Source organism: Triticum dicoccoides, chromosome 1A (genome assembly GCF_002162155.2).
Source record: "Triticum dicoccoides isolate Atlit2015 ecotype Zavitan chromosome 1A, WEW_v2.0, whole genome shotgun sequence".
NCBI classification, from domain to species: Eukaryota; Viridiplantae; Streptophyta; class Magnoliopsida; order Poales; family Poaceae; genus Triticum; species Triticum dicoccoides.
In genome coordinates, this window is record NC_041380.1 from 127,740,218 (window position 1) to 127,766,966 (window position 26,749).

Sequence of the window (26,749 nt, forward strand, 5' to 3'; positions counted from 1 at the left end):
AAACTAAAAAGAATGATGATGAAGAATTTGAACGCTTTGCTAAGGTCAGTCTTTTTGGGTACTCGCTTGACTGATATCTTGAAATTGCCTCCTTATGCAAAGTATATGAAAGACATCATCACTAATAAAAGAAAAATATCGGATGCTGAAATCTCCACTATGCTTGCTAAATATACTTTTAAAGATGGAGTACCTAAAAACTTGGAGATCCGAGAATACCAACTATACCTTGCTCCATCAAAAAGAATTATGTGAAAACTGCTTTGTGTGATTTAGGAGATCATGTTAGTATTATGCCTTTCTCTTTATATAAAAGACTTGATTTGAATAAACTCACACCTACTGAAATATCTTTGAAAATGGCTGATAAATCAACTACCATACCTATCAGTATCTATGAGGATGTGCCCGTTGTTGTTGCTAATGTTACTATTTTGACTGACTTTGTTATACTTGAGATGCTCGAGGACGACAACATGTCGATTATCCTTGGTAGACCCTTCTTGAATACTGTAGGGGCTGTTATTGATTGCAATAAAAGCAAGGTCACTTTTCATATCAATGGTAATGAGCATATGGTGCACTTTTCGAAGAAACAATTCCAAGTGAATGGTATTAATGTTATTAAAAAATCTCCGACAATCATGGAAGTTTTCAAATACCTCTACCTACTGTCAAAAAGAAATATGAAATGCTTATTGTTGGGGACATTCATATCCCCATTGAGGTAACTTAGTGATTTACGAAAGTTCTTCGGTTTCATGTTAATCAAAAGTGGTTGTTAATAAGACTTGATCAACCTTATTAATAGATCATTTTTGAGCGGTATGAAGTTGATGAATTTAGTAAGCACTACCTTCTGTCCCTACCTTTTGTTTTCTGTTTTTATTAGTTAAATAAAAGAAAATGCCATGTTTTCTTTGATTTATGATTTTCCTGTTCAATAAAAAAAGACCCAAAAATAAAAGTTCTAAAAATGCCCTGAAAATTTAATACGATTTTTTCTGAATATTCCTGAATTTTTGGTGCAAATAACATCAGAGGGAGGTGCACCAGGTGGGCACAACCCACCTGGGCGCGCCAAGACCCCCAAGCGCGCCTTGGTGGGTTGTTGTCCCCACGTGGGCCCCCTCACTTATCTCTTTACACCACATCATCACCTACCTCCATAAAAAATTTCCCATAGCTCTCTCTCATTTTCTTGCTCTCAAGCCCGCGGATTTCGATCTCTTTGCTCGAAGCTCCGTTTTCAAAACTGTTTCGGGGGATAGTTGCTTGGTATGTGACTCCACCATTTTTCCAATTAATTTTTGTTTTAGTGGTTTATATTTTGAATAATTAGCTACTCTTGGTGCTGCTGTAGATGAGCTTGCATGTTGAATTCTTAGAGTTCTAAGTAGTTTGAATGCTTTCTATGGCCTCTATGTATCCCTATGAGTAGTTGCTATCAATCTTATAAAGTTTTCTTGATAAATTTTTGTCACTCGAAAATTTTCAAAAAAAATGTACGTGAACACGATGAACCTTTTTGGAAGGATTCTTCAAGGAGGCAATCCTCAGGGGCATCTTCTAGTGACAGCTCCACTCACCGGTCATATGTTGAACCAAGTGAAAGTTCGACACGAGATGCCGCCACCCAAACATGCTTATGGCCTTGCGATGAGTATATGATGCGTGTGGGCATTAAGGTGGAATTTGAGCAATATGTTCACAATGCCGGTCTCGGTCCCTACATTTTAGATAAGTGCAAACAACGCCACATTCTTACTGAATCATTTGTCAAAGGATTTAAATTCCATCCCCGTGAGTCTAGGGTGTCGTTTATGCTTTATGATAATCCATTTACCATCTCACTAGAAAAAAATTCTTACCAATGCAAACTCCCATTCTGGGGTTCGGTTGACGAACTGCCAAGGGATGAGTTCCAATCATTCTTGACTAGTATTTGTTACGGTGAGACGAAGGGAGTGACACAAGGTAGAATAAAGAGCATTCATTTTCCCGCAATTCAGTACTTTGCATTATTTAACGGGAAATGTATAGTAGGCAAGCAAGACTGTAGTACACTTTGTGCTCCAGACTTGAGCCTCATACGCACCGCTCTCACCGATGAAAGGAGTTATAACCTTGGAGCGATTGTTGCACACATACTTCAGCATAACGCTAACAGTGCCTATTTCTATGGTGGAATATATGCCACACATTTAGCATGAGGGCTGGGTGTTGCACCTTTGCCCTTTGACCCTATCCTGCCCACGCAGTATTTAGATTTTGACACCTTAAAAGATAACAACATCCTTAAAGGAAAATTTCATAACTTCACTTACAAGATGTTGTTTAACCAAACATCTGTTGTGCACACATATTTGCCTGCACCTGCTCTTTTTGACTAGGAAGATACTTTGTTCTTAAGAGCGAGGCCCGAGCTCACAACATAGCAGTGGAGGCAGCACAGCAGGCCAAGGCATCCGCACTGAGATCCTCCGTGATCTACCACGCCAACTACTACCCAGGATTCTGATTGATTACCGAGCTAGGACAAAAGCCTAAGCTTGGGTGAATACACGTTTCTCACTGACATTACATCAATGTTCAGTTATTTAATCTGTCGGTGTTCACACTTTTTGATTGTATCATCCATGCTTAATTTTATTTTTCTTGCTTTCTTCTTGTGTGTTTGAAAAATCTTAGAAAAACCAAAAAATTAGTTGTAGTTGGTTTACTTTCTGTGCATGCTTAGTTGTAGTATTAAAAAGAAAACCCAAAAAGATCTCCTTGTTCTTCTTTTGCTTGTTGGGAGCTTTCCCGTGTAAATAGTTTTTCTCGTTTTTGCTTTTCCCTTTTATTTGCTTGTTCAAGAAAACCAAAAACTCCAAAGATATTTCAGTGTGTTTCTCTGAATTTCTTTTCTTTTTATTCGAGTTGTACCGAAGAGAAGACCACCATGAAAATGCTGAGTGGCTCTCATATGAATAACTGTTGAACTAATAAAGAGCCCATTTTACCTTGTCTTCTCCTGTTGTAACACCCACAATGCGGCTATACCTCCCACGTGTCAGGGCACGACTTAGAGGCGCAGCCGCATGGTAGACTCGTCGCAAGAGGGGTAATCTTCACACATCCCATGTACTGAATAAGAAAGGGATAAAGAGTTGGCTTACAATCGCCACTTCACACAAATAAACAGTTAAGCATACATCATCCAAAATACAATCAACGTCCGACTACGGAACCAAAATAAAGGAAGCCAACCCCAAATGCTAGATCTCCGATCGTCCCAACTGGGCTCCACTACTGATCATCCGGAAAAGAAACATAGTAACGGCCTGAATCCTCCTCAAACTCCCACTTGAGTTCGGTATCGTCACCTGCACTGGTATCCTCGGCACCTGCAACTGTTTGGAAGTATCCGTGAGTCACGAGGACTCGACAATCTCACACCCGCGAGATCAAGACTATTTAAGCTTATAGGTAGGAAAAGGTAGTGAGGTGGAGCTGCAGCAAGCACTAAGCATATATGGTGGCTAACATACGCAAATAAGAGCAAGAAGAGAAGCAACACATAGTTGAGAAGCTAGAAGTGATCAAGAAGTGATCCTGAAGCTACTTACGATCAAGCATAACACGAGACCGTGTTCTCTTCCCGGATTCCGCCGAAAAGAGACCATCATGGCTACACACTCGGTTGATTCATTTTAATTAAGTTAAGTGTCAAGTTCTCTACAACCGGATATTAACAAATTCCCATCTGCCACATAACTGCGGACATGGCTCTTGAAAGTTTATACCCTGCAGGGGTGTCCCAACTTAGCCCATCACAAGCTCTCACGGTCAACGAAAGATATTCCTTCTCCCGGGAAGACCCGATCAGTCTCGGAACCCGGTTACAACACAACTCAACAATGGTAGAACAAGACCAGCAAAGCCACCCGATGTGCCGACAAATCCCAATAGGAGTCGCACGTATCTCGTTCTTAGGGCAACACCAGATGAGACAAGCTATGAGTAAAACCAACCCTCGAGTTTCCCCGAGGTGGCCCCGCAGGTGGCTCGGTTCGGACCAACACTCAAAGGAGCACTGGCCCGGGGGGTTTAAAATAAAGATGACCCTTGAGTCTGCAGAACCCAAGGGAAAGGTATATGGTGGTAGGTAGGCAAATGGTAAAACCAAGGTTGGGCCTTGCTGGAGGAGTTTTATTCAAAGCGAACTGTCAAGGGGTTCCCATAACACCCAACCACGTAAAGAACGCAAAATCAAGGAAAATAACACCGGTATGACGGAAACTAGGGCGGCAAGAGTGGAACAAAACACCAGGCATAAGGCCGAGACTTCCACCCTTTACCAAGTATATAGATGCACTAAAGTAAATAAGATATAATAATTATATCCCAACAAAATCCATGTTCCAACATGGAACAAACTTCAACTTCAGCTGCAACTAGCAACACTATAAGTGGGGCTGAGCAAAAGCAGTAACATAGCCAAACAACGGTTTGCATAGGAAGGTGGGTTAGAGGTTTGACATGGCAATATGGGAGGCATGATATAGCAAGTGGTAGGTAGCGCGACATAGCGATTGAACGAACAACTAGCAAAGCAAAGATAGAAGTGATTTCGAGGGTATGGTCGTCTTGCCTGCAAACTTCTCAGAGTTGACGAAAGCTTGATCCTCGTAAGCGTTCTCAACCGGTTCCTCGGTCACGTACTCGTCTCCCGGCTCTGCCCAAAGCAAGAACACAAGCAATGGAACAACAATCAATCACGGTGCAATGCACAAGCAACATGATGCAATACATGGCATGATATGCAAGACATCATATGCAATGCGTATGCATGCTCTGGAAGGGAAAAATGATCAAGGCATCAACTTGGCAAACCAAGTGTTCCGCTGGAAAGATTAGATGATTTTGGTCGAAATCGATATAAAGATCACCGGAAATGGATGCACGGTTTGCAAATGGCAAGCAAAACAAGAATGGCATAATTCTGCGATTAACAACACGATGCCACTTAGAATGCCACAAGAAACTAAGCTACTGCACTCCAACATAGCAACAAAGCATATGGCACTGATGTGCAAGAGATGCTTGACAAAACATGAACACTGAGCTACGGCTAAATCACATTAGAACAGGTTCAAACAAGCATGGCAAAAGTGCAAAAGATATCAGCTTCACAGACATAGAGAAATTACTAACATGTCAAAAACAACATCAGGAAGCAATGTTTAGAGCAAGAAAACAATATGATACAGGAACATATCATAGAAAACAAAGGCATGACATTAATCTAATAAAAGCATAGATCAAAAGTACCTTACTGATCATAAGCCAAAAAGGCACAGAAGATATGATGGCACCCATGTAAATATAGCAAGTTTTATTAATAGTTTCAGACTTGGCAGAAAAACAGAGCATAGCATAAACAGAATTATGATAGCAACTTTGCGAGCTCAAATCACTCACCACAAAGCATTGCATGACAAAACAAGCATACCAACCGCAAGATGACCTGTTCATGAAGCTAACCATGGCAAGAGCAAGTACATAGGATGCATGGATCACTACCAACAACCATGGCAATATGATTAACATTTTAACATTCTGCCAGGAACATTTTATAGAAAAAGTAGAACAAGAACAAGACATGCTAGAAAACTCCATAATTGCAAACAGGGGCGTGGATGGATAGAGCATAACCACATGTTCAAAACATCCTTACTAAAGTATCCCAAAATAAGCATGGAACTCACTGTAGCATCAAGTTTACATGGCATCAAAATAACAGCAGGAAAAAGACTAGTTTGCGTGCTTGTGCTAGTCACCACATAGATCACAAAAATACAAGGCAAGCAGCTCTGTAAATATGGCATGATGTAGTTCAAGACACATGTAGACCTCAAGCTCATATGATGCACACATCAAATGCAACAAAAATGACAAAAATCTCGTAAACTGACAAGTACCAGCAGTTAACATTTTATAGCACTCTTTCTCAATGAAAAAGGCATCATAATGTACAGTATCATGCATGGAAATGATTCTAACATGAAGAGCTCAACAAGACGAATAATTCGACATATTGTCGGAGTAATGGGCCACGGGTAGGCCAACCCGAGCCCTAGAACCTTTCAAGACATCGGGGCAGGCTGCGCCCCTCAAGACCCCAGGACGAAGAGCCGCCTTCAAGAAGTCGACGGCAAGATGGCCGACTGACCACTCACGGCCGAGTCCCAGGGACGACTTCAGGGAAAGACGACTCCTGACTGGCGACTTCCAGAGAAGCCAGCTTTGGGGAGTCGTCCTGCGACTTCAACAAACCCCATGACCTCATCAAGTGGGACGGGGCAGGGGAGTGGCTACAATGAAGCCCACTCCCACCCCTTACCAAGGGTAGGCATGGCCACAGCGCGCTGTACCCCGGAAGATCTCCGTGCGACGTGGCACTGTTGCCATGTCGGCCCTGACATCAGCACCGAAGGACCGAATCCTGCGCCCACGATGGTTTGTCTGTGCGGCCCAGAGGCAGCGGGTCCCACCAGTCAGTGAGACCCCAGGAGACGGCAAGAGGACCACCAGTCGGAGCCGTCGAGAGTCGGCCCCGGGAAGTCGGCCGAGCCCTCCCCCAGGGCCCACGCGCCATTAATCAAGATGTGATGGAGAGTGGCAATAGTGATCGCCCGCCAGGCGGTGGGGCTGTTGCCACGACCTCATGATCAAGCCTGCGTCATCAGAAGCACGGCTCCATACCAGGCCAGTCGGTGGGGCCCACCAGTCGGCGGGCCCCAGCGGTCGGCGGGGAAGACGGAGGCCAGAGGTGCTGACGACTGGGCCCGCATACAGCCGGATTACCATTGTACCCCTGGGGGGTAGGCCTATATAAACCCCCCAGGGCACCCATGCAAAGTGTTGGAACCCATTAGCTCTAGACCAGATCATATAGGAGGGAGAGAGTTAGCCTTGCCCTCTCCTACCTCCGGGAAACAACTCAAGGAGAAACCGTGTAAACACTTTTCCATAGTGATCATGCGGAGATCCCGCAGAGCAGCAGTAGGGGTGTTATCTCCCCGGAGAGCCCTGAAGCTGGGTAAGATTCGCCGGCGTGCATGTCTTCGCCTCATCCCGTTTCCAGGCACCAGCGATGTTCTACTTGCCCCCACCATGATAAGCCATCCTTTGGCATATGTCGCACCTAACCCCCGACATTTGGCGTCAACCGTGGGGCATGGTGCACCGCTGTCTAGAGACCTGTTCTGGATGGGAACCCTTTTCCTCCCTAGCGAGCGCAGCCAGCCAGGCACGCCAGATGGAGTTTGCACCGACGCGCTGCGCGGCGTTGAGATCGCCTGCGCAGCCAGCTGCCTGGCCGAACTTGTCGGCGAGGTTCACCTCTCCGACGAACCTGCAGCCAACGCAGGCACGGGCGGCTCCGAGAGCCTCCTCATGGGCCTCCTCGATCAACTCCACGTTTCCGGCGAGCCTGCCGTAGACTTAGAGTCTGTAGGCTCCACCGACCCGATGCTGGTCGACTCCGACACCGCGTCGCTCGACATGTTCCCCACCAATGTGGTGGTCTATGACGAACCTCTCCCTCGCGCGGAGAGCAACAGAAGCACCGTCACCGAGCTGCTCGTCATCAGTCATGACGAGCTCCCCGGCGGAGGAGCGCACGACTCACTCGGCGCGGAGCTACAAGACCTAACTGCGCCCATTCCGGAAGACAATGACGTAGAGACGTTAGAGACGCGCCGCCTTCAGCTCGTTGAAGGCGCGAAGAAGCTGGCCAGCATGCAACGCTTGTCAGAAGCCTACCAGCGGGAGATGGATCGCGCCGTCGGCGGCTCGCCGGCCCCGGCGGGCCCAGCCGCCTTGGCGCAGTCCAGCAGCGCGGCGTAGCCATCGCCAACCTGTTTGGTGCAAGCCGCCCTGTGTACGCTACACCAGCGGAGAACATCCGAGCCGCCCAAGCAGCAGCGGATGAGTTAGACAATTTCGAGGGCGAAGAACGCCGCCTCATGATGGAGCGAGTCCAGCGGCTCCTCGACACGGCCACCGCTCAGAACGAGGCCGGCTGCCGCACGGAGGCGCCACAGCGGCAAAACGACGACCTTCACCGAGATCAAGGCGCGACGTCTCGGACGCCGACTGGCGGCGCCCGAGGAAGAAGAGACAAGGATCCGGCTGTCAGCCACAGTCGGACTCGCATTACCATAGAGCGCGACCACGACGGCCGCCCGAGAGCGGTGGAGCGACGGGACGACTGTCCGCCTCCCCCTCCTCGCAAGGAGAGGCGAGTCTCCCCGCCGCCTATTGACCATCCGACTCTCGGCGATCGCCTTGGCCACCGAGAGGGAGTTGGAGAGAATGACGCCCGCCACCGGATCGACCGACTTCACCGATCCCTAGCGCTGGAAGAAGAAGATGAGCTGGGTCCGCCTTGTTTCGGGCCCCGCATTTGAGACGAGCCCTTTCCCAGAGGGTTCACGCTCCCAAGAGACACGCCCAAGTATACCGGCTCCATGAAGCCGGAAGACTGGCTAGTCGACTACTCCACGGCTGTCAGCATAGCAAACGGCAACAAGCGTGTCGCCGTAAAGTACGTTCCGCTCATGCTCCAGGGCACGGCCCGGGCATGGCTGAACAGCCTGAAGCCCCGCAGCATCAACAGCTGGGTCGACTTCACCGAAGCGTTCATCCGCAACTTCACCAGCATACACAAGCGTCCTCCCAAGCCTCGTCATCTCTCCTTGTGCGTGCAAGGCCCCGGCGAGTTGACTCGCGATTACCTCACGCGTTGTGCCGAGCTTCAAAACTCCTACGAGGGCGTGCATGAGGTGCAGGCCATCGAGTACTTCACAGTCGGGTGCAGAGAAGGCACCCTCCTCAAGCACAAGCTCCTCTGCGACGAGCCAGAAACCCTCGACGAGCTGCTGATCATAGCGGACAAGTACGCCACGGCCGACTCCTCCATGAAGGCGGAGATTCAAATCAGCACCACTGGCAAAGTGGCCCCTCAAGCTCCAAGAACTCCGGTGGGAGACGCCAACCGGCGACAACAGCAGGGCGACCACAAGCGCAAGGCCCCGCAGCCGGCTTCCAGCAGCCCGCAGGTCGCGACCGTTGAAGCCCCGCAGCCGGATGAGCAGCCTCCGCCCAAGCGACAGAAAGGCGGCAAGCCAAACTGGTTGCCGGCCTTCTCCTACGAACAGACCCTGGATGGACCTTGCAAGTTCCATAGCGGCGCGAAGCCGTCGAATCACACCACCCGGAAGTGCCACTGGCTCACCAGGATCGCCAAGGGAGAGGGCCTCTTGCCACCCCCGCCTGCTGGGCAGCCGCCTCCGCCTCTGCCCCAGCAGCCGGCTGTCAGGCCAGTCGGCGCAGTACAAGACGAATACCCTGAAGAACACGGAGCCTACGTGGTGTTTACCAGTATGGCTGATGATCGACGCAGCAGGCGACTGCAGCGACAAGAGGTGAATGCAGTAGCATTGGAGACGCCAGAGTTCATGCACTGGTCCGAGAAGCCCATCAGCTAGAGCAGGGCTGACCACCCAGAGGTGATGCCAAGTCCGAACTCCTATGCCTTGGTCTTGGACGCCACCTTTGCTACGGATAGACGAGCCACGCGTTTCTCGCGAGTTCTGATAGACGGAGGCAGCAGCATCAATATCCTGTACAAGGACACCATGGAGAAGTTAGGAATCAAGCAAAGACAGCTTCAGAACAGCCGGACTGTGTTCCACGGCATTGTTCCTGGGCTTTCCTGCTCACCAATCGGCAAGATCCTGATGGACGTCCTCTTTGGAAACAAAGACCACTTCCGCCGAGAGTCTGTTTGGTTTGAGGTGGTGGACCTCGAGAGCCCATACCATGCGCTACTCGGTCGACCCGCCTTGGCCAAGTTCGTGGCGGTCCCCCACTATGCCTACCTCAAGATGAAGATGCCCAGTTCCAGGGGAATTCTGACTGTGGCCGGCGACTACCGGAAGTTGTCTGCCTGCGCGGCTGAGAGCAGTCGGCTGGCCAAGTCCCCGGTAATCGCGGCCGAGAAGCGGCTCCTTGAGCGAGTTGTGGCGATGGCCGGCAAGCAGCCAGAGGAATCGCCCAACCCGAAGGAGTCGGAGGCTGAAGGTTCGTTCAAACCGGCCAAAGAGACAAAGAAGATACCCCTGGATCCAGAGCACCCAGAGAGGTACGCTGTCGTAGGTGCAAACCTCGACAGCAAATAGGAAGGCGAGCTCATCGATTTCCTCCGTGAGAATCAGGACATCTTCGCATGGTCCCCCAAAGACATGCCAGGTGTACCGACGGAATTTGCCGAGCACAAGTTACATGTCCGATCTGATGCAAAGCCGGTCAAGCAGCCCATGCGCCGCCTATCAGAAGAGAAGAGAAGAGTTGTCGAAGAAGAGATAGCCCGACTCCTCGCAGCCGGCTTCATTATGGAAGTGTTCTTTCCAGAATGGCTAGCAAATCCAGTCCTGGTACTGAAGAAGAACAAGCAGTGGCGAATGTGTATTGACTACACGAGCCTCAACAAGGCCTGCCCCAAGGACCCATTTGCTCTACCAAGAATCGACCAGGTGATAGACTCCACAGCCAGATGCGAGCTGTTGAGTTTTTTGGATGCATACTCAGGATATCACCAGATCAAGCTGAACCCGGCTGACAGACTGAAGACCACCTTCATCACGCTGTTTGGAGCCTTCTGCTACCTCACCATGACGTTCGAATTAAGGAATGCCGGCGCCACCTTTCAGCGTTGCATGCAGAAGTGCCTCCTCAAGCAGCTCGGCAGGAACGCCCACGTCTACGTGGACGACGTGGTGGTGAAGACGGAAAAGCGTGAAACACTGCTGGAAGACCTCAAGGAGACCTTTGAGAACCTGCGCCGATTCCAGATCAAGCTCAATCCCGAGAAGTGTGTCTTCGGAGTGTTAGGTGGCCAGCTCCTTGGCTTCCTGGTCTCTGAACGCGGCATAGAATGCAACCCAGTAAAGATCAAGGCCATTGAGAGAATGGAGGTACCCAGCCGACTGCTGGATGTGCAAAAGTTCACCGGCTTCTTGGCGTCCATCAGCCGATTCATCAGTCGGCTGGGTGAGAAAGCTCTCCCCTTATACCAACTCATGAAGAAGACCACTTTTTTCGAGTGGAACCATAAGGCAGACGAAGCTTTTCTCCAGTTGAAGAAGATGCTGACTACTCCACCCGTCCTGGCGGCTCCGACTCCCAAGGAACCTATGCTCCTGTACATCACCGCCACCAGCCGGGTAGTCAGCACGGTCATTGTAGTGGAACGCAAGGAGGAAGGCAAGGCACTACCTATCCAGAGACCGGTATATTACCTGAGCGAAGTACTGTCGACCTCCAAGCAGAACTACCCCCACTACCAGAAGATGTTCTATGGCGTACACTTTACGGCCAAGAAATTGAAGCCTTACTTTCAAGAGCATCCAATCACGGTGGTCTGCACGGCCCCGCTGGCCAAGATCATTGGTAGCCGAGATGCTTCTGGCCGAGTGGCCAAGTGGGCCATAGAGCTGGCTCCCTACACCATCCAATGCGCACCGGCTTGGGAGCCGGCGTCGTCCTCACCTCTCCTAAAGGCGACAAGCTCAAATACGCACTGCAAATCCATTTTGCCGCCTCCAATAACGTCACCGTGTACGAGGCGCTCATTCACGGGCTCCGGCTTGCCAAAGAACCTGGCATCCGCCGGATCTTGTGTTATCGCAACTCAGACTTAGTGGTCCAACAGTCATCTGCAGACTGGGACGCGAAAGACACAAAGATGGCGAGTTACTGTTTCCTCATGCAGCAACTTAGCGGGTATTTCGAAGGGTGCGAGTTCCTCCATGTGCCAAGAAACGACAACGACCAAGCAGACGCCTTGGCACGAATTGGCTCTACCCGCCAAGCAATACCATCCGGCATCGCCCTTCAATGCCTCCTCAAGCCGTCTGTCAAGCCTTCACCAGAATCAGACTCCATTTTTGTGCCGGCTCCTCCCGAAGACATCGGATCCGACTCCAGAGCTCCGTCAGACGGTACGGGGATTCTGGCAGATGTCTCCAAAGCCGCCACAGTTGAACCCGGCCTGGGGACTGCGGCGGCGGACTCGAAGACTCCAGAACTCGACCCGAGGGCCACGCCAGTCGGCCTGGGGACTTCATCAGTCCAGCAAGCGGTTGTTGACTGCAACCCGCCGCCTCCCAGCCCAACCGCCCTCGTCCAAGTTGCAGTTCTGGCAGTCGAAGAAATAGCAGCACCCTCATGGGCCCAGCCCATCCTCAAATTCCTGGTGAGCAAAGAGCTACCGACTGATGAGACCTCAGCTCGGCAAATACAACGTCGAGCGGCAGCCTACACCATAATCAACAGAGAGCTGGTCAGGCGTAGCATCACTGGTGTCTACCAGCGCTGCGTAGAGCCAAAGCAAGGCCAAGCAATTCTCAAAGACATCCATCAAGGCGAGTGCGGCCACCATGCGGCTTCAAGAGCACTCATCGCCAAAGCCTTTCGACACGGTTTCTTCTGGCCGACTGCCCTAGAAGAGGCCAAGGAGTTGGTCGAAAAATGCAAAGGGTGCCAGAAGTTCAGCTCCAAGCCGCACCAGCCGGCTTCTGCACTCAAGACCATCCCCATTGCCTGGCCTTTCGCAGTTTGGAGTCTAGACATGGTGGGACCATTCAAGACAGCACGAGGTGGCTTAACTCACTTGTCGCAGTGGACAAGTTCACCAAGTGGATAGAAGCGAAGCCAATCAAGAAGCTGAACGGTCCGACTGCCGTGACTTTCATCTCCGATATCACCATTCGGTACGGCATACCACACAACATCATCACCCACAACGGCACAAATTTTGCCGAAGGCGCCTTGGCCCATTTTTGCGCAACACAGGGCATCCGACTGGACCTAGCGTCTGTCGCCCATCCACAGTAAAACGGCTAGGTGGAGAAAGCAAACAGCCTCATCCTATCCGGCATCAAACCCCGGCTGATCGAGCCTCTAGAGCGCTCGGCTGGCTACTGGCTCGATGAGCTACCAGCCGTCCTCTGGAGTCTGCGCACGACTCCAAACAAGTCAACCGGCTTCACGCCTTTCTTCCTCGTCTACGGTGCCGAAGCCGTCATCCCAACAGACATAGAGTCCGACTCCCCACGAGTCACCATGTACACCAAGGAGGAAGCAGAAGAAGCACGACAAGACGGTGTCGATCTGCTGGAAGAGGGCCGGCTGTTGGCACTCAGCCGGTCCAGCATCTACCAGCAGAGCCTGCATCGATACCTCAACAGGAAGGTCAAGCCAATATCTTTCCAAGAAGGCGACCTTGTGCTCCGGCTGATCCAGCGAACAGCCGGCCAGCACAAGCTGTCGGCGCCTTGGGAAGGCCCTTTCATCATTAGCAAAGTACTGGGCAACGCCTCCTACTACTTGATTGACGCTCAGAAGCCCCAAGCACGCAAGAGGGACAACTCCGGCAAGGAGACAGAGCGGCCATGGAATGCAAATCTCCTCCGAAGATTTTACAGTTGATGCAGTATGTACCACGCTACCTTTTGTATTAAAGTACCAAGACTTTGGGCCCCCCGAGACGAGCTCGGGGACTGCCCTCTTTTGTCTATATGATAAAAATTATGCCTACAAGTATGTTACTCTTTGATTATGCCTCTTGGCACTAGGCTCGACAAGTCGGCCCGGGGACGTGCCGCCTTGCACTGCGAAATGCTTCCTGCAGCCGGACAAGTAGTGTGTAACACCTAAACCGTCTCCTGTTAGAAGCCGCAGCTCGCAGAAGCGACTGTACGGTGGGCAGAAGTAAGGTAGAATGGGCGTTCGCATGAAAAATGGCTAAGGACTCAAAGCATAAAACATAGCTCAAGACGGTTTCCAGCCTTTTTTCACAAACCGACTCTCGAATAGTCGGATTACTGCTTTCTATTCAACTTGCTCAAAAACTCTTAAAACGGCTAAGTACTTGCCTTCCCAAAGTAGCCAAGCATTTGATCCAGCAGCAGTCTGCAGAGCGGCTGTCCGATTGGCAAGGCAGGCAACTAAGAGAAAGCGGCAAAGGAAAAAAGCCAAAAGAGCAATGAGCAAGAAAAGATAGAACTCGGATAAATATATTTACATAACATAGGCCCTTGGCCGAATCTTCGAGCAGAAGTTCAAAATACATCCCACGGGTGGAATTGTGCGAATTAACAAGTTCTTCAAAGACTACTGAAGCAGATAAAATAAAGGTAAAGCGGCAGCTTAGGAAGCAGCAGACGGATTCAGAGGGTCGGAGGAGGCGGCAGCGTCAGGCGTCGGGGCGGCCGGCTGGGTAGTCTCGGCTTGATCGCCGCCGGTGGCAGTCGGGTCGGTCGCATGCGGCTCGTTGCCGAAGACGCGGTCGAGCTAAGGCTGGCCGTCTTCTCCGTCTTCTGGTGCCTCCATCTCACCTCCGTCCTCCGCCTCGCCTTCCTCCTTGACGCTGGAGCCAATCACCTCTGCCGAATCCTCGTCGTAGTCTGGGTTCATCCCAAACCACTCTGGTGGTACCTCCTCGCCGTCTTCAGACCGCTCAGGGACGAAGATGCTGGTGTCGGTGTACTTGGCGATCGCCGCAGCACGCTTGACGAGGGCGTCTTCTGCAGCTGCCAGCTCCGGCTGGGCCTCCGACCGAAGCGTGGCCAGCCGGTCTAGAAACAGCCCTGGATACCACGCCTTGACGAACTCCAAGGCCCGGCGCGCTCCAGCTCGGGCCGAAGAACCCTTCCAGGCCTCAAGACGACCATCCGCGACCTCTAGCCAGCCAGCCGTCATGATGGGGGTGTGCGGAGCCTGCATATCCGGCCACAGGGCGGCAATCGCCTGGGCACCGACACGCTGAAGCCGGCGCAGCATCCGGTGAGTCGGCCGAAGGCGAGCCTCGATGCTCAGGATGTGCTCGTCAAGGGTTCGGGGGGCGGCGGCGGCGATCTCTGCGCCCTCCGCCCTTCGACCTTCACGGTCAGCCTCGATGGCTTGGATGGCGGCCTGCGAGTGCCCAGGAAAGAAGTCTGCCAAGACAGAAGAAACGAAGAAGCAAGTCAAAAACCAGGAGTCGACACAACTTATAATCGGCAGCTCGAAGAAAGAAAGTAAAGAAACTCACCATCAACGATGTCTTCAATCTCATGGAAGCCGGAGGGCAGCATCGCCTCCTTGTCAGACCAGGAGGAGCGCTCGCTCGCGAACTCGGCCAGGAGGGCGGTTTCCGTCTCTTCCGCCTCCCTCTGCGTCTTCACAAGCAGCTCCTTCTGCTCCACCAATTAAGCAGCCAGCAGATCGCACTCTGTGGCGAGCTTGCTGCACTCCTCCCCTTTGGCGCGCAATGCGGAGTTGGCTTCGCTCAGCTGCTGTTGAAGAGCTGCGTTGGCTCCTGAAAAGAAGGAAGAAAGAAGGCGTTAAGTCATCAATAAAGAAGATTGCCGGGGAGATCCGGCCCGACTGCTTAGCAGTCGGCCCGAATCTCGGGGACTATAGCCCGGGGGTGCGCCAGCGTGCCCCCGCAAAGAAGAAAAAGGACTTACTCCGGCTCTCTAACAAATCGGCGGTCCGCTTGCCCAGCTCTTCAATGTTACGGTTGAAGGTAGTGACGCGGAGGTTGTGGTAATCCTGCGTCAAGCGTTTCAGACAAAAAGTTAATACCCAGAGTTCATCAATTGGAGTTCCGGGCCGCCTGCTCAGCAGCCAGCCCGAAACTTGGGGACTACACCCAGTGGGTGCGCTGACGCGCCCCCATAGAGAGGAACAAGGAAACAAGGACCAAAGGAAAAAACATACCCGGACGGCTGCCCGCGACGCCAGGTACGCCTTGGTGCAATTCTGGAGAGCATCGCCCTCAGCACGAAGCTTCGCCTGGACGTCCAGAAGCGCCTGGTTCAGCGGCCCTGTGCCGCCTCCTCGCACCCACCCAATGGGCGCGGCGCTCGTTGCTTCGGCGTCTGGGATCGCCGAGCTGGCGGTGCCGGCCTCCAGGGGGCGGGGTGCCGAAGTCGCCATCTCTAGACGGAGGCGCGTTGGCGAGCCGACTTGGAGGAGTAACCTTGCCACGGCCTCGTCTTCGGTCGGCGGCACCGGAGGGTCCGCCGGCTGCTTGCCTTGCACACTCTCAGACGGCGGCGGAGGCGGCGGCGGAACGATCACGTCTGGCGTAGAGGGGTCACCGCCTTCCCTCTCCACGACGGGGTTCTCGCTGCCGGCTTCCCCAGTCTTCCCCGTGAACTCCGGAGGCGGCGGCGCAGAGTTCAGCGGGGTGACGAATACCGCTGATTGGCGGCGTGCGGCCTCCTCAGCCTGCCGCTTCGTCGCGGCGGCGTCTTCGGCCTCCGCCAGTTTTTTATTGGCGGAGGCCTCCACCCTATCGGTCTCCGCCTTCTCCAGGCGAATGGCCTCTTCTTCGTTGCGCTTCTTCTGTGCATTCCGCTCTGTCACCTTCCGGAGGTCAGCAGCGGGGTCAATCCGCCGAGTGGTGGTGGACATCTCCGCTGACCCCATGACGGAGGCGGCGGTGACCCTCTCAAGAGTGAGAGGAGCCCTAAAGTAAGGTAAGCAAGCAAAAGACTCAGGCAAAGCCACAAAGAAAGAATAAAGCATTGAGACAGAATACTCACGCGGAGACCAATGGCGGCTTCTTCACTTCCTTACGAAAGCGGATGGCCTTCGCAGCCGCCTCGTCCCGCCGGGTCACCGCAGCCGAACCCTTGGGTTTCTTCAGCCGACTGCCGAACAAGGTCGGCACGGTCCTGTGCATCTTCCCGCCGTCTGGAGCACCCGGCACGACAGAAGAGCCCGTGCCAGGCTGGCTGGCTCCTGGCCGATGGCGGGGGGCGACTTCTCCCTCGGCGTCGTCGTTAGGCCAGTCGGCGAAAGTGGACGAAGGCCTGAAATCAAGGTTGTCAGAATCACGATTCTGTTATACGATTCTACGACTTTATGATCCAAACTTACCGCTCTGATTGTACGGTTTTAGTTCATGGAATCTACGTTTCTACGATCCTGATAGTGAAGATTCTATGATGTGATCCTGCCATCAGAGCTCCGATTCGATTCAAAATCACAATTCTGACAACCTTGCCTGAAATCGCCTGCTGCTCCTCCTCCTCCCTCGGCGTCGTCCTCCAGAGCCGCCGCCCCCAGATCGGGGTTGTCGACGTCGCTCTCCGCCCGGTCGGCGAGGAACTCGCGGGCCGGCCCCGAGGTGCCAGCTGGCGGGTGGAGGAGGGGATTCTGACCAAAGCCGACTGGTCAAAACAAACTCGGCGAGAAAGAAGACAATCAAAGAAAGAAAGGAAAGGCAACTCACCACGGGCGGGGGGTTGGCGCGGGAGTACGGCTCCTTGCCGAACCGCCAATCCTCCAGGAGCTTGCTGTCCGAGAGGTAGTTCACCATGAAGGCCACCTCCTCGTGAGGCATGTCCTTGGTGCACAACCGACTCGGGTCGCGGTGCCCATTCATTTGGCATATCATATGGGGGCGGCCTTGGACCGGGAGAACTCGGCGCGCCATGAAGGCGGCCAGCAAGTCTGGACTAGTCAAGCCCTCCGACTGCATCAGCACTAGGGGTCGCGCGATGGCGCCGGCTCCCGCAGGCGTCAGCGACTTGGCCCGGTACGACCAGTTGGGCAGTCTCCTAGCCGGCGGGCCGGCTTCGAAAGCCGGCAGGTTGACCCAGTCGCCCCTCGCGGAGACGCTCCTGACGTAGAAGTACGATCTTTGCCACATCTTCACCGACTTTATCGGCGAGATGGAGGAGAAGGGGTTGTCGGCCCCCGACCTTCGCACGGCGATGAAAGCGCCGCACTGAGCCGGCATGCCTGCAGGATGGGTGCCGAGCTTGGAGAAGAACAACTCCCCCCAGAGCTCGAGGGTGGGGAGGACTCTGAGGAAGCCTTCGCACAAGGCCACGAAGGCGGACAGCAGCACCACCGTGTTCGGGGTGAGGTGGTGCGGCTGGAGGCCGTAGAACTCCAGGAAGGATCGGAAGAAACTGCTCGCCGACAGCCCCAACCCGTGCAAGCAGTGCGAGCGGAAGATGACCCGCTCGCCCTCCTGCGGCGTGGAGGAAATCTCCCCCTTCGGCGCAAGAAGCACCCGCACGTGATCCTCGCTGGGGAGCCGACGAGTCTTGCGGAGGAACTCAATGTGGTCATCGTGAACTTCGGAGCCGTCCCAGGTGCCGGAGCGCACTGGGGGAGGCGCAGTGGCGGAGGAAGAGCTCATCGCGAGCTGATCGCCGCGGCGTTCGTCGAAGCATGGGCGCGCGGCGGCGCGAAGAAGAAGAAGAAGGAGGAGAGCAAGGAGCAGTGAGAAGGAGGAGAGTGAGGAGTGGTAGGAAGGAGGGGCGCGCGTGCCCCCCTCTTTCCCCTACTTATAGCCTCGTGGGCTGCGAAGCCGAGGGGGCGTTCGTGGGATTTACTACGCCCACGGCCCCACGACCCCCACGTTCCATGACAAAGTTACTGCGCGCAGTAACTCCACGGGAATCCCAACCGTCCGCCGGGGCCGCAGCGGATCTGCTCGGGCGCCGAGGCGCGGTAGTGGCGGGCCCCGCCTATGGGCCTGTCCCGTTGCGCGCATAGGCTGGCAGGATGGCCCAGCCACGTGTCATCGCATGACAGGCCTAGAACGGGCGACCGCCTGGAGGCTTAGCTAGCACGCTACTTGGATCCCGCCGCGACGTTTGAAATATTGTGCGAGTCGGAATTGAGCGAGTCCGAATTGAGCGAGTCCGACTCCTTCTAGTAGGCCCGGCAGAAGTCAATCAAAGACCATGTGTTGAGCACCCGAAAAGAGAAACTACTGAGGCTTCTCGGCCGATTGTCCGCGGTGCCTCACCAGCTTCGGGGACTACTGTGGGAGTAATGGGCCACGGGTAGGCCAACCCGAGCCCCAGAACCTTTCAAGACATCGGGGCAGGCTGCGCCCCTCAAGACCCCAAGACGAAGAGCCGCCTTCAAGAAGTCGACGGCAAGATGGCCGACTGACCACTCACGGCCGAGTCCCAGGGACGACATCAGGGAAAGCTGACTCCTGACTGGCGACTTCCACAGAAGCCAGCTTTGGGGAGTCGGCCTGCGACTTCAACAAACCCCATGACCTCATCAAGTGGGACGGGGCAGGGGAGTGGCTACAATGAAGCCCTCTCCCGCCCCTTACCAAGGGCAGGCATGTCCACAGCGCGCCGTACCCTGGAAGATCTCCGTGCGGCGTGGCACTGTTGCCATGCCAGCCCTGACATCAGCACCGAAGGACCGAATCCTGCACCCATGACGGTTTGTCTGTGCGGCCCAAAGGCAGCGGGTACCACCAGTCAGTGAGACCCTAGGAGACGGCAAGAGGACCACCAGTCGGACCCATCGAGAGTCGGCCCCGGGAAGTCGGCCGAGCCTTCCCTCAGGGCCCAGGCGCCATTAATCAAGATGTGATGGAGAGTGGCAATAGTGATCGCCCGCCAGGCGGCGGGGCTGTTGCCACGACCTCATGATCAAGCCCGCGTCATCAGAAGCAAGGTTACAGTAATCAGCAGCCGGCAAGACCCGCCCGCGGCGGACGCGGCCTGTCGGCTCCATACCAGGCCAGTCGGTGGGGCCCACCAGTCGGCGGGCACCAGCGGTCGGCGGGGAAGACGGAGGCTAGAAGCGCTGACGGCTGGGCCCGTGTCTAGCCGGATTACCATTGTACCCCCGGGGGGTAGGCCTATATAACCCCCCCAGGGCACCCATGCAAAGGGTTGGAACCCATTAGCTCTAGACCAGATCATATAGGAGGGAGAGAGAGCTAGCCTTGCCATCTCCTACCTCCGGGAAACAGCTCAAGGAGCAACCGTGTAAACACTTTGCCATAGTGATCATGCGGAGACCCCGCAGAGCAGCAGCAGGGGTGTTATCTCCCCGGAGAGCCCTGAAGCTGGGTAAGATTCGCCGGCATGCATGTCTTCGCCTCATCCCGTTTCCAGGCACCGGCGACGTTCTACTCACCCCCACCATGATAAGCCATCCTTTGGCATGTGTCGCACCTAACCCCCGACACATATCGTATGCATCATTTGGAGCAACGAGCGCGGAGATATGATGCAATGAACATGGCATGAAAATATCATGGACTTTGAGAATTTCAGGGTCAACCTCCGGGTCCGGATCAAGGGTTTCGGGCATGGGAACCGAGCCGGCGGCGGATCTCACCGGATCCTCGCCGAAGAAACGTCGCGCGGTGGCCGGAGCTTGGGGAGGAAGATGGACGAAGCCGGAGCGTCGCCGGAGTCGGGGCACCGGCGTCAAGGGGAGAGGTGGCGACTGCGGCGTCGATGCGGTGTCGGGGCGGCGAGGCGGCGGGGCCGGCGACGAGGGAGCTCGAGCGGCGCAGGGCGGCGGAGCCTAGCGGCGGCAGCGGCGCTGGAGCGGCTCGGTGGTGGCGGCGGCCGGCGACGGTGAGGAGGCGATGCGGGGCGGCGCACGCGGGCGGCGGGCGGCGTGATAGGCTCGGGGGCCGGGAGCGGGCCGACGGCGCGGGAGGCTTGGCGGACACGTGGCGCAGCGGGATTAGCTGCGGGCGCAGCGACGGACGCGTTCGGCATGGACAGACATGTCCGGCGGCGCGGAGGTGGTGGTGGCTAGGGTTTCGCCCGAAAATGGAGGGGAAGGGGCTTTTATATAGGTAGAGGGAGTTTGGAGTGTCCAAATGGAGTGTAGTTTTCGCCGACACGACCGTGATCCCACGACGGAGGACATGGAAATGGTTTAGATGGGTTATTGGGCCGTTTTGGAGGGGTATTGGGCTGCAACACACAAGAGACTTTTGCAGTTCCCCAGTTAACTGTTGGAGCATCAAACAGCCTCCAAATGGAACGAAATTTGACAGGCGGTCTACCGGTGGGGTACCAAGGCCACTTGGAAAATCTAGGTCCATTCCGAGAATGTTTAGCACCCGCTCACGAAAAGAGACGAGAGGGGTGCGCCGGTGGATGTAGGAGTGTCGGATTGCGAAATGCGCAACGGGGAAAATGCTCGGATGCATGAGACGAACACGAATGCAAATGCGATGCACATGATAAGATGATATGAAATGCATGATGTGAACGAAATGCAAAACGAAGAAAAAATCCCAACCACGAAGGGAATCTCATAACTTAAGGCCGAAAATGGCAAGAGTCGGAGTTACAAATATGGCAAGTTACATCCGGGGTGTTACAACACTCCACCACTATGAGAGGATCTCATCCCGAGATCTAGGACTAAAAGAACTCCGGTTATTCGGAACGGAGGTGGTCCTCGTGTTCCCAGGTGGCTTCTCGGTCGGAATGGTCTGACCACTTCACTTTCAGGAATTTGATTGACTTGTTGCGAGTCTTGCCTCGGTTTCTTCAAGGATAGCAACGGGATGCTCATGATAAGATACATCTTCTTGGAGATCAATCTCTTCGAAGTTGATGGTGCGCTCAGGAGTCTTGAAGCACTTGCAAATCTGTGACACATGAAACACATTGTGCACATTTACGAAGTTGGACGGAAGCTCAAGTTGATAGGCAACATCGCCTCTTTTGCCAATGATATTGAAAGGACCCACGTATCTAGGGGAAAGCTTCCCTTTGATATTGAAGCAAGGAGTTCCTTTCATTGGAGAGACGCGGAGGTAGACATGGTCTCCGATCTCCAAAGCCAAGTCATGGTGCTTGCTATCATAGTAACTCTTCTGAGGCGATTGCGCCTCTTTGATATTTTCATGGATGACTTTACACATTTCTTCAGCTTCTGTGATTAATTCATTGCCAAGAAGTTGGTGTTCACCAATCTCTGACCAATTGAGAGGAGTACAACACTTTCTGCCATAGGGAATCTCGAATGGGGCCTTGCCCGAACTCGCTTGGAAGCTGATGTTGTAGGAGACCTCGGCATATGGAAGACAATATTCCCACTTCATACCGAAGGAAATGACACAAGCCCTGAGCATATCTTCAAGGATTTGATAGACTCGCTCGACTTGGCCACTAGTTTGAGGATGGAAAGATGCGCTGAAGCGAATGTTGGTGCCCATGGCCTTCTGGAAGGAGTCCCTGAACTTGGATGTGAAAATGCTTCCATGATCCGAAGATATCAATTGCGGAATGCCGTGCAAAGAGACAATCCTCGAGGTGTATAGCTCTGCCAGCTGAGCTGCTGTGATAGATTCTTTGATTGGGAGGAAATGAGCCACTTTAGTAAGCTTGTCGATGACAACGAAGATAGCATCATTTCCACGCTTGGACTTGGGAAATCCAGTCACGAAGTCCATTTCAATGTGGTCAAACTTCAATTCTGGAATAGCAAGAGGTTGGAGGAGACTAGCTGGCTGTTGGTATTCTGCTTTCACCCTTCTGCAGACATCACATTCATTCACGAATTGAGCAATTTCTCGCTTCATTCGAGTCCACCAATATGACTGCTTGAGGTCATGGTACATCTTAGTACTTCCAGGATGAATGGATAGTAGGGAATTGTGCGCCTCATTCATAATGACTTTCCTTAGATCACCTTTAGGAACCACAATCCGGTCCTCGAAGAATAGAGTGTCTTTGTCATCAATGCGATAGCACTTGTATTTGGGTTAGCTCTTGGCAATCCCATGTTTCACCTTCTTCACCATGGAATCCAGGAGTTGTGCCTCACGAATTTGACCTTCCAAAGTAGGAGAGAGTTGGAGGTTGGCAAGAAAGCCTTGAGGAACAACTTGGAGATTCAGTTTGCGGAAAGCTTCACAAAGGTCTGGTTGGGAGGGCTTGAGAATTAAGCTATTGCAGTAAGCCTTCCTACTCAAAGCATCTGCAATGACATTGGCCTTTCCTGGAGTATATTCAATACTCGGATTGTATTCTTGAATCATTTCGACCCATCGAGTCTGCCTGAGGTTGAGGTTGGGTTGAGTGAAGATGTACTTGAGGCTCTTATGATCTGTGAAGATGTCCACTTTCCTTCCCAATAAGAGATGTCTCCACATTAATAATGCATGGACAACTGCCGCCAACTCAAGGTCGTGAGTGGGGTAGTTCCTTTCGTTGGGCTTCAACTGACGATAGGTATAAGACTCAACTTTCTTCTCTTGCATTAACACAGCACCGAGACCTTGTAAGGAGGCATCACAGAAAACTTCAAATGGCTTGGATTCATCAGGAGGAGTCAAGACAGGAGTTGTGACCAGCTTCTCTTTCAGGGTGTTGAAGGCAACGTCACACTCAGGTGTCCAGACATACTTGACATGCTTCTGGAGGAGGTTGGAAAGAGGCTTTGCAATCTTAGAGAAATTCTCAATGAATCTTCGATAATATCTTGCAAGCCCAAGAAAACTACGGAGCTGCTTGACATTCTGAGGAGGTTCCCAATTCACAATTGCAGACACCTTCTCGGGATTAACAGCGATGCCTTTGGCGAAGATGATATGACCAAGGTAGAGAACCTCATCAAGCCAAAACTCACACTTTGAAAACTTCATAGAATTGATGCTCTCTGAGTTTGTCCAGCACCAATCTCAAATGATTGGCATGATCCTCCTTATTCTTGGAAAAGACCAAGATATCATCGAGATACACCAGGACGAAATCATTTGTGTAAGGGTTGAAGATGAAGTTCATCATGCGAGAGAACGTTGGAGGAGCATTGACAAGGCCGAAAGACATGACAGTATATTCATAAGAACCATAGCTTGTTCTGAATGTTGTCTTGGGGATATCTTGTTCACGAATGCGAATCTGGTGATAACCCATACGGAGGTCAAGCTTGGAGAATACTTTAGCACCTTTAAGTTGCTCGAATAGCTCATTGATGTTGGAAAGTGGATACTTGTTCTTTATTGTCTTCTTGTTCAATGGGAGGTAGTCGACACAAAGTCGGTCCATGCCATCCTTCTTCTGGACAAAAAGAACACCACAACCCCATGGAGATGAACTCGGTCTAATCAGACCCAGACGCTCTTGTTCATCGAGCTGTTTCTTCAACTCCTTCAACTCCTTTGGTCTTCTTCTCATTCTCCCCCTTTTCCATCATCTTCTTCCTCTCGCAACTTCAAACGCTCGAACTCTGCTGCCACCGCAGCGCACACCGTCGTCCTCAACCTTGGCCGCTACATCAACCTGAGTCTGTCCAGAGAACGGCGGTGATCCTCCGTAGTAGATCTGCGTCCGTAAGTTCTTGCTTTCCCAAACCTTATATCTGCATTAGGGTTTGCGAGTTCTTTCTGTGTTCTTCGCTGTTCATCGCGGATTCCTTGTAGTTTCTCCACCGCATCCTCCTTTGATATAAAAGAAGTATGGAACTCATGCGGTAGTTGTTTTGCATCCATTTTCAGATGCTAGCAGATCCCTCTTTCTTGTACAAAGGCCTCCTTAGAACTGATGAATTCCTCTGTGCTGGTTTTTAGGTCTAGATTTATTTTCCTTTTTTGAACCATCTTGATCCAAAATAATAGCAACAACTTGTGAAACTTGTTTATCTCAGTACTTAGACAATTCTGTCTCAAGCAATCGTCGAATATCTTTAGCCATGGCGGCTTATCATGCCGGCTCATTTTTCCATGGAGTATATCATTAGCCCTTACTTAAGCCGCCATTACTCATCTGTACTATAATCATTAACCTGTAATTCCACCATTTAATTTAAGCCCGCAAATTACTTCCTTTGTAGCTCGTATTCTCACCATGCCGCCAAAGACGACAATAGTTTGCAATTGGGTCCCTTCCACAGTCACTGACACCACTCTGAAGGATTTCATTGCCATTGGATTTTTACCGGAGAAGAACATTATGTCTTACCGCGCTCCTGACCCGGCCGAAGAAAGACCTCAGCCCAAGGACGGCGAAGTCATTGTTTTTTACTGACCATATGAACCGTGGTTTTTCACCACCCGGCTCAAAATTCTTCAGAGATGTTCTGCATTTCTTCAAGATTCATCCACAAGACCTTGGACCCAATTCAATAACAAACATCTACAACTTTGAACTTCTCTGCAAGGTTTATCTTCAAGAAGAACCCACTGTTGAACTCTTTAGAGAGTATTTATATTTGAACCGCCAGAACGAATATACCAACAGCCCCAGCCTGGAACTTGGTAGAATTTCGACTGAGTGCCGACAGGGTGTCTTTTTTCCCTTAGTAGTCTTACCAAGCCATCCCAAGGATTGGAACCAAACTTGGTTTTATTGCAAAGACACATCGCTAGCTGATGAAAAACCGATGCCAGGTTATCGTGTGGAGCATCTTGACGCCAAGTTTTCACTTCCTGACAAGCTTTCTGTCGCTGAACGTAAGAATCTGATCCCAACCATCAAAAGGATTCAAGCTTTGTTAGGAAATGGCTTAACTGGATTTGACTTGATCCACTGTTGGATCGCATGGCGGGTCATCCCTTGGACCCGCCGATCCGACTTGATGTATAAATATGGCGGAGGCCCAGATGACCCTCTGCGTCATAGTTCTGTACAACTGACTGAAGAGGCCATTGTTGAAATGCCAACCACCCTCATAAACAGTAAATACGAGGACTGCAGTAAAGTTGGACTGAATCCTTTCTGCAAGCTTAACCCGGCACTAGAGGAAAGTCCCTTTGACTCCCTTTTTTGTTCAGTAATTAAGTACTTGCATGCCTTTTAACCTGTTATTTGTCTACATGCCAAATCTGACTTTTGGAAAGCCAAATATGATCATGAAGCTGCCAAGAAGGCCAGAGCCGCCGCCATAGCCGCCAAGAAGACAACCCGAAAATCCAAGAAGAAAAGAACTGCTTCTGATATGTTCAAGTTGGACAATATTTCTGAGTCAGAGGTAGCCCTTGACTCTCTTGGCCTGCTTTTTAACAACCTTATTGACACTGACTATTGCCAGGATGACACGGGGCCAGCCAAGCAGTAGAAGAAGAGGTAACTATTTCCTCCGACTCAGCCCCTTTACCAAGGCAGAAAACTCGACTGGTAATCCAGAAAGTAAGGTTTTCACACCCTTTGGCTTATTTGGATCCTCATTTTCTTTTGAAAAAACAGCAACATGAGAGCCCCCGTCAGGCCCGGACTAGTGACGACAATGAACTGCCCTCCGGCTTACCAAAAACTCCTCGGAAACGCCAGAATGAGGTTTCTTTCACATTTGTCTCTTGCTTTTATCAATGAATCTATTTCCATGCTCTCTTAACTGTGATTTCACTATTGCAGGAGGTTTCTCGTTCTTCTGGCGATTCTTCACAAACTCAATTTCTGGCTTTCAAGACTGCCCCTAGGTAAAGAAAATTATCTTTCTTCTGCATCTTTAAGTCTATATCATTATACTGACTCATGAAATTCTTCTTAGCAGTCAAGCAAAGCCCAACATAGCTAGGGTGGCTAAGCCGGCGGAAGACCTGAAAGTCCCTGCTCCTGAACCGGCAATACCAACTCCTGCTTCTAAACAATCTGAAGCACCAGAAGATCCTGCTGTCAACATTCAATCAGACCTTCCTAAGCAGTCAGCTGATGAGACCATTCTCAATCCATCCACCATTGGGCCGTCTAGCTCAGCTAACCCACCGGTGCCTTTTGACAATGATGTTCTAATCACTGTTAGTAGATTCGTTGAGTCGAGCAATCCAACTGTACTGGCCAGACACTCTGCCAAGCAAGAGGCTTTGGAAAGGTAGAAAGTGCGGTTTGACGTCTCTCACTATGCTCACCTGAGTGTTAGTGACGTGTTATCTGGATACCTCAGTCATGTGCATTCCAGC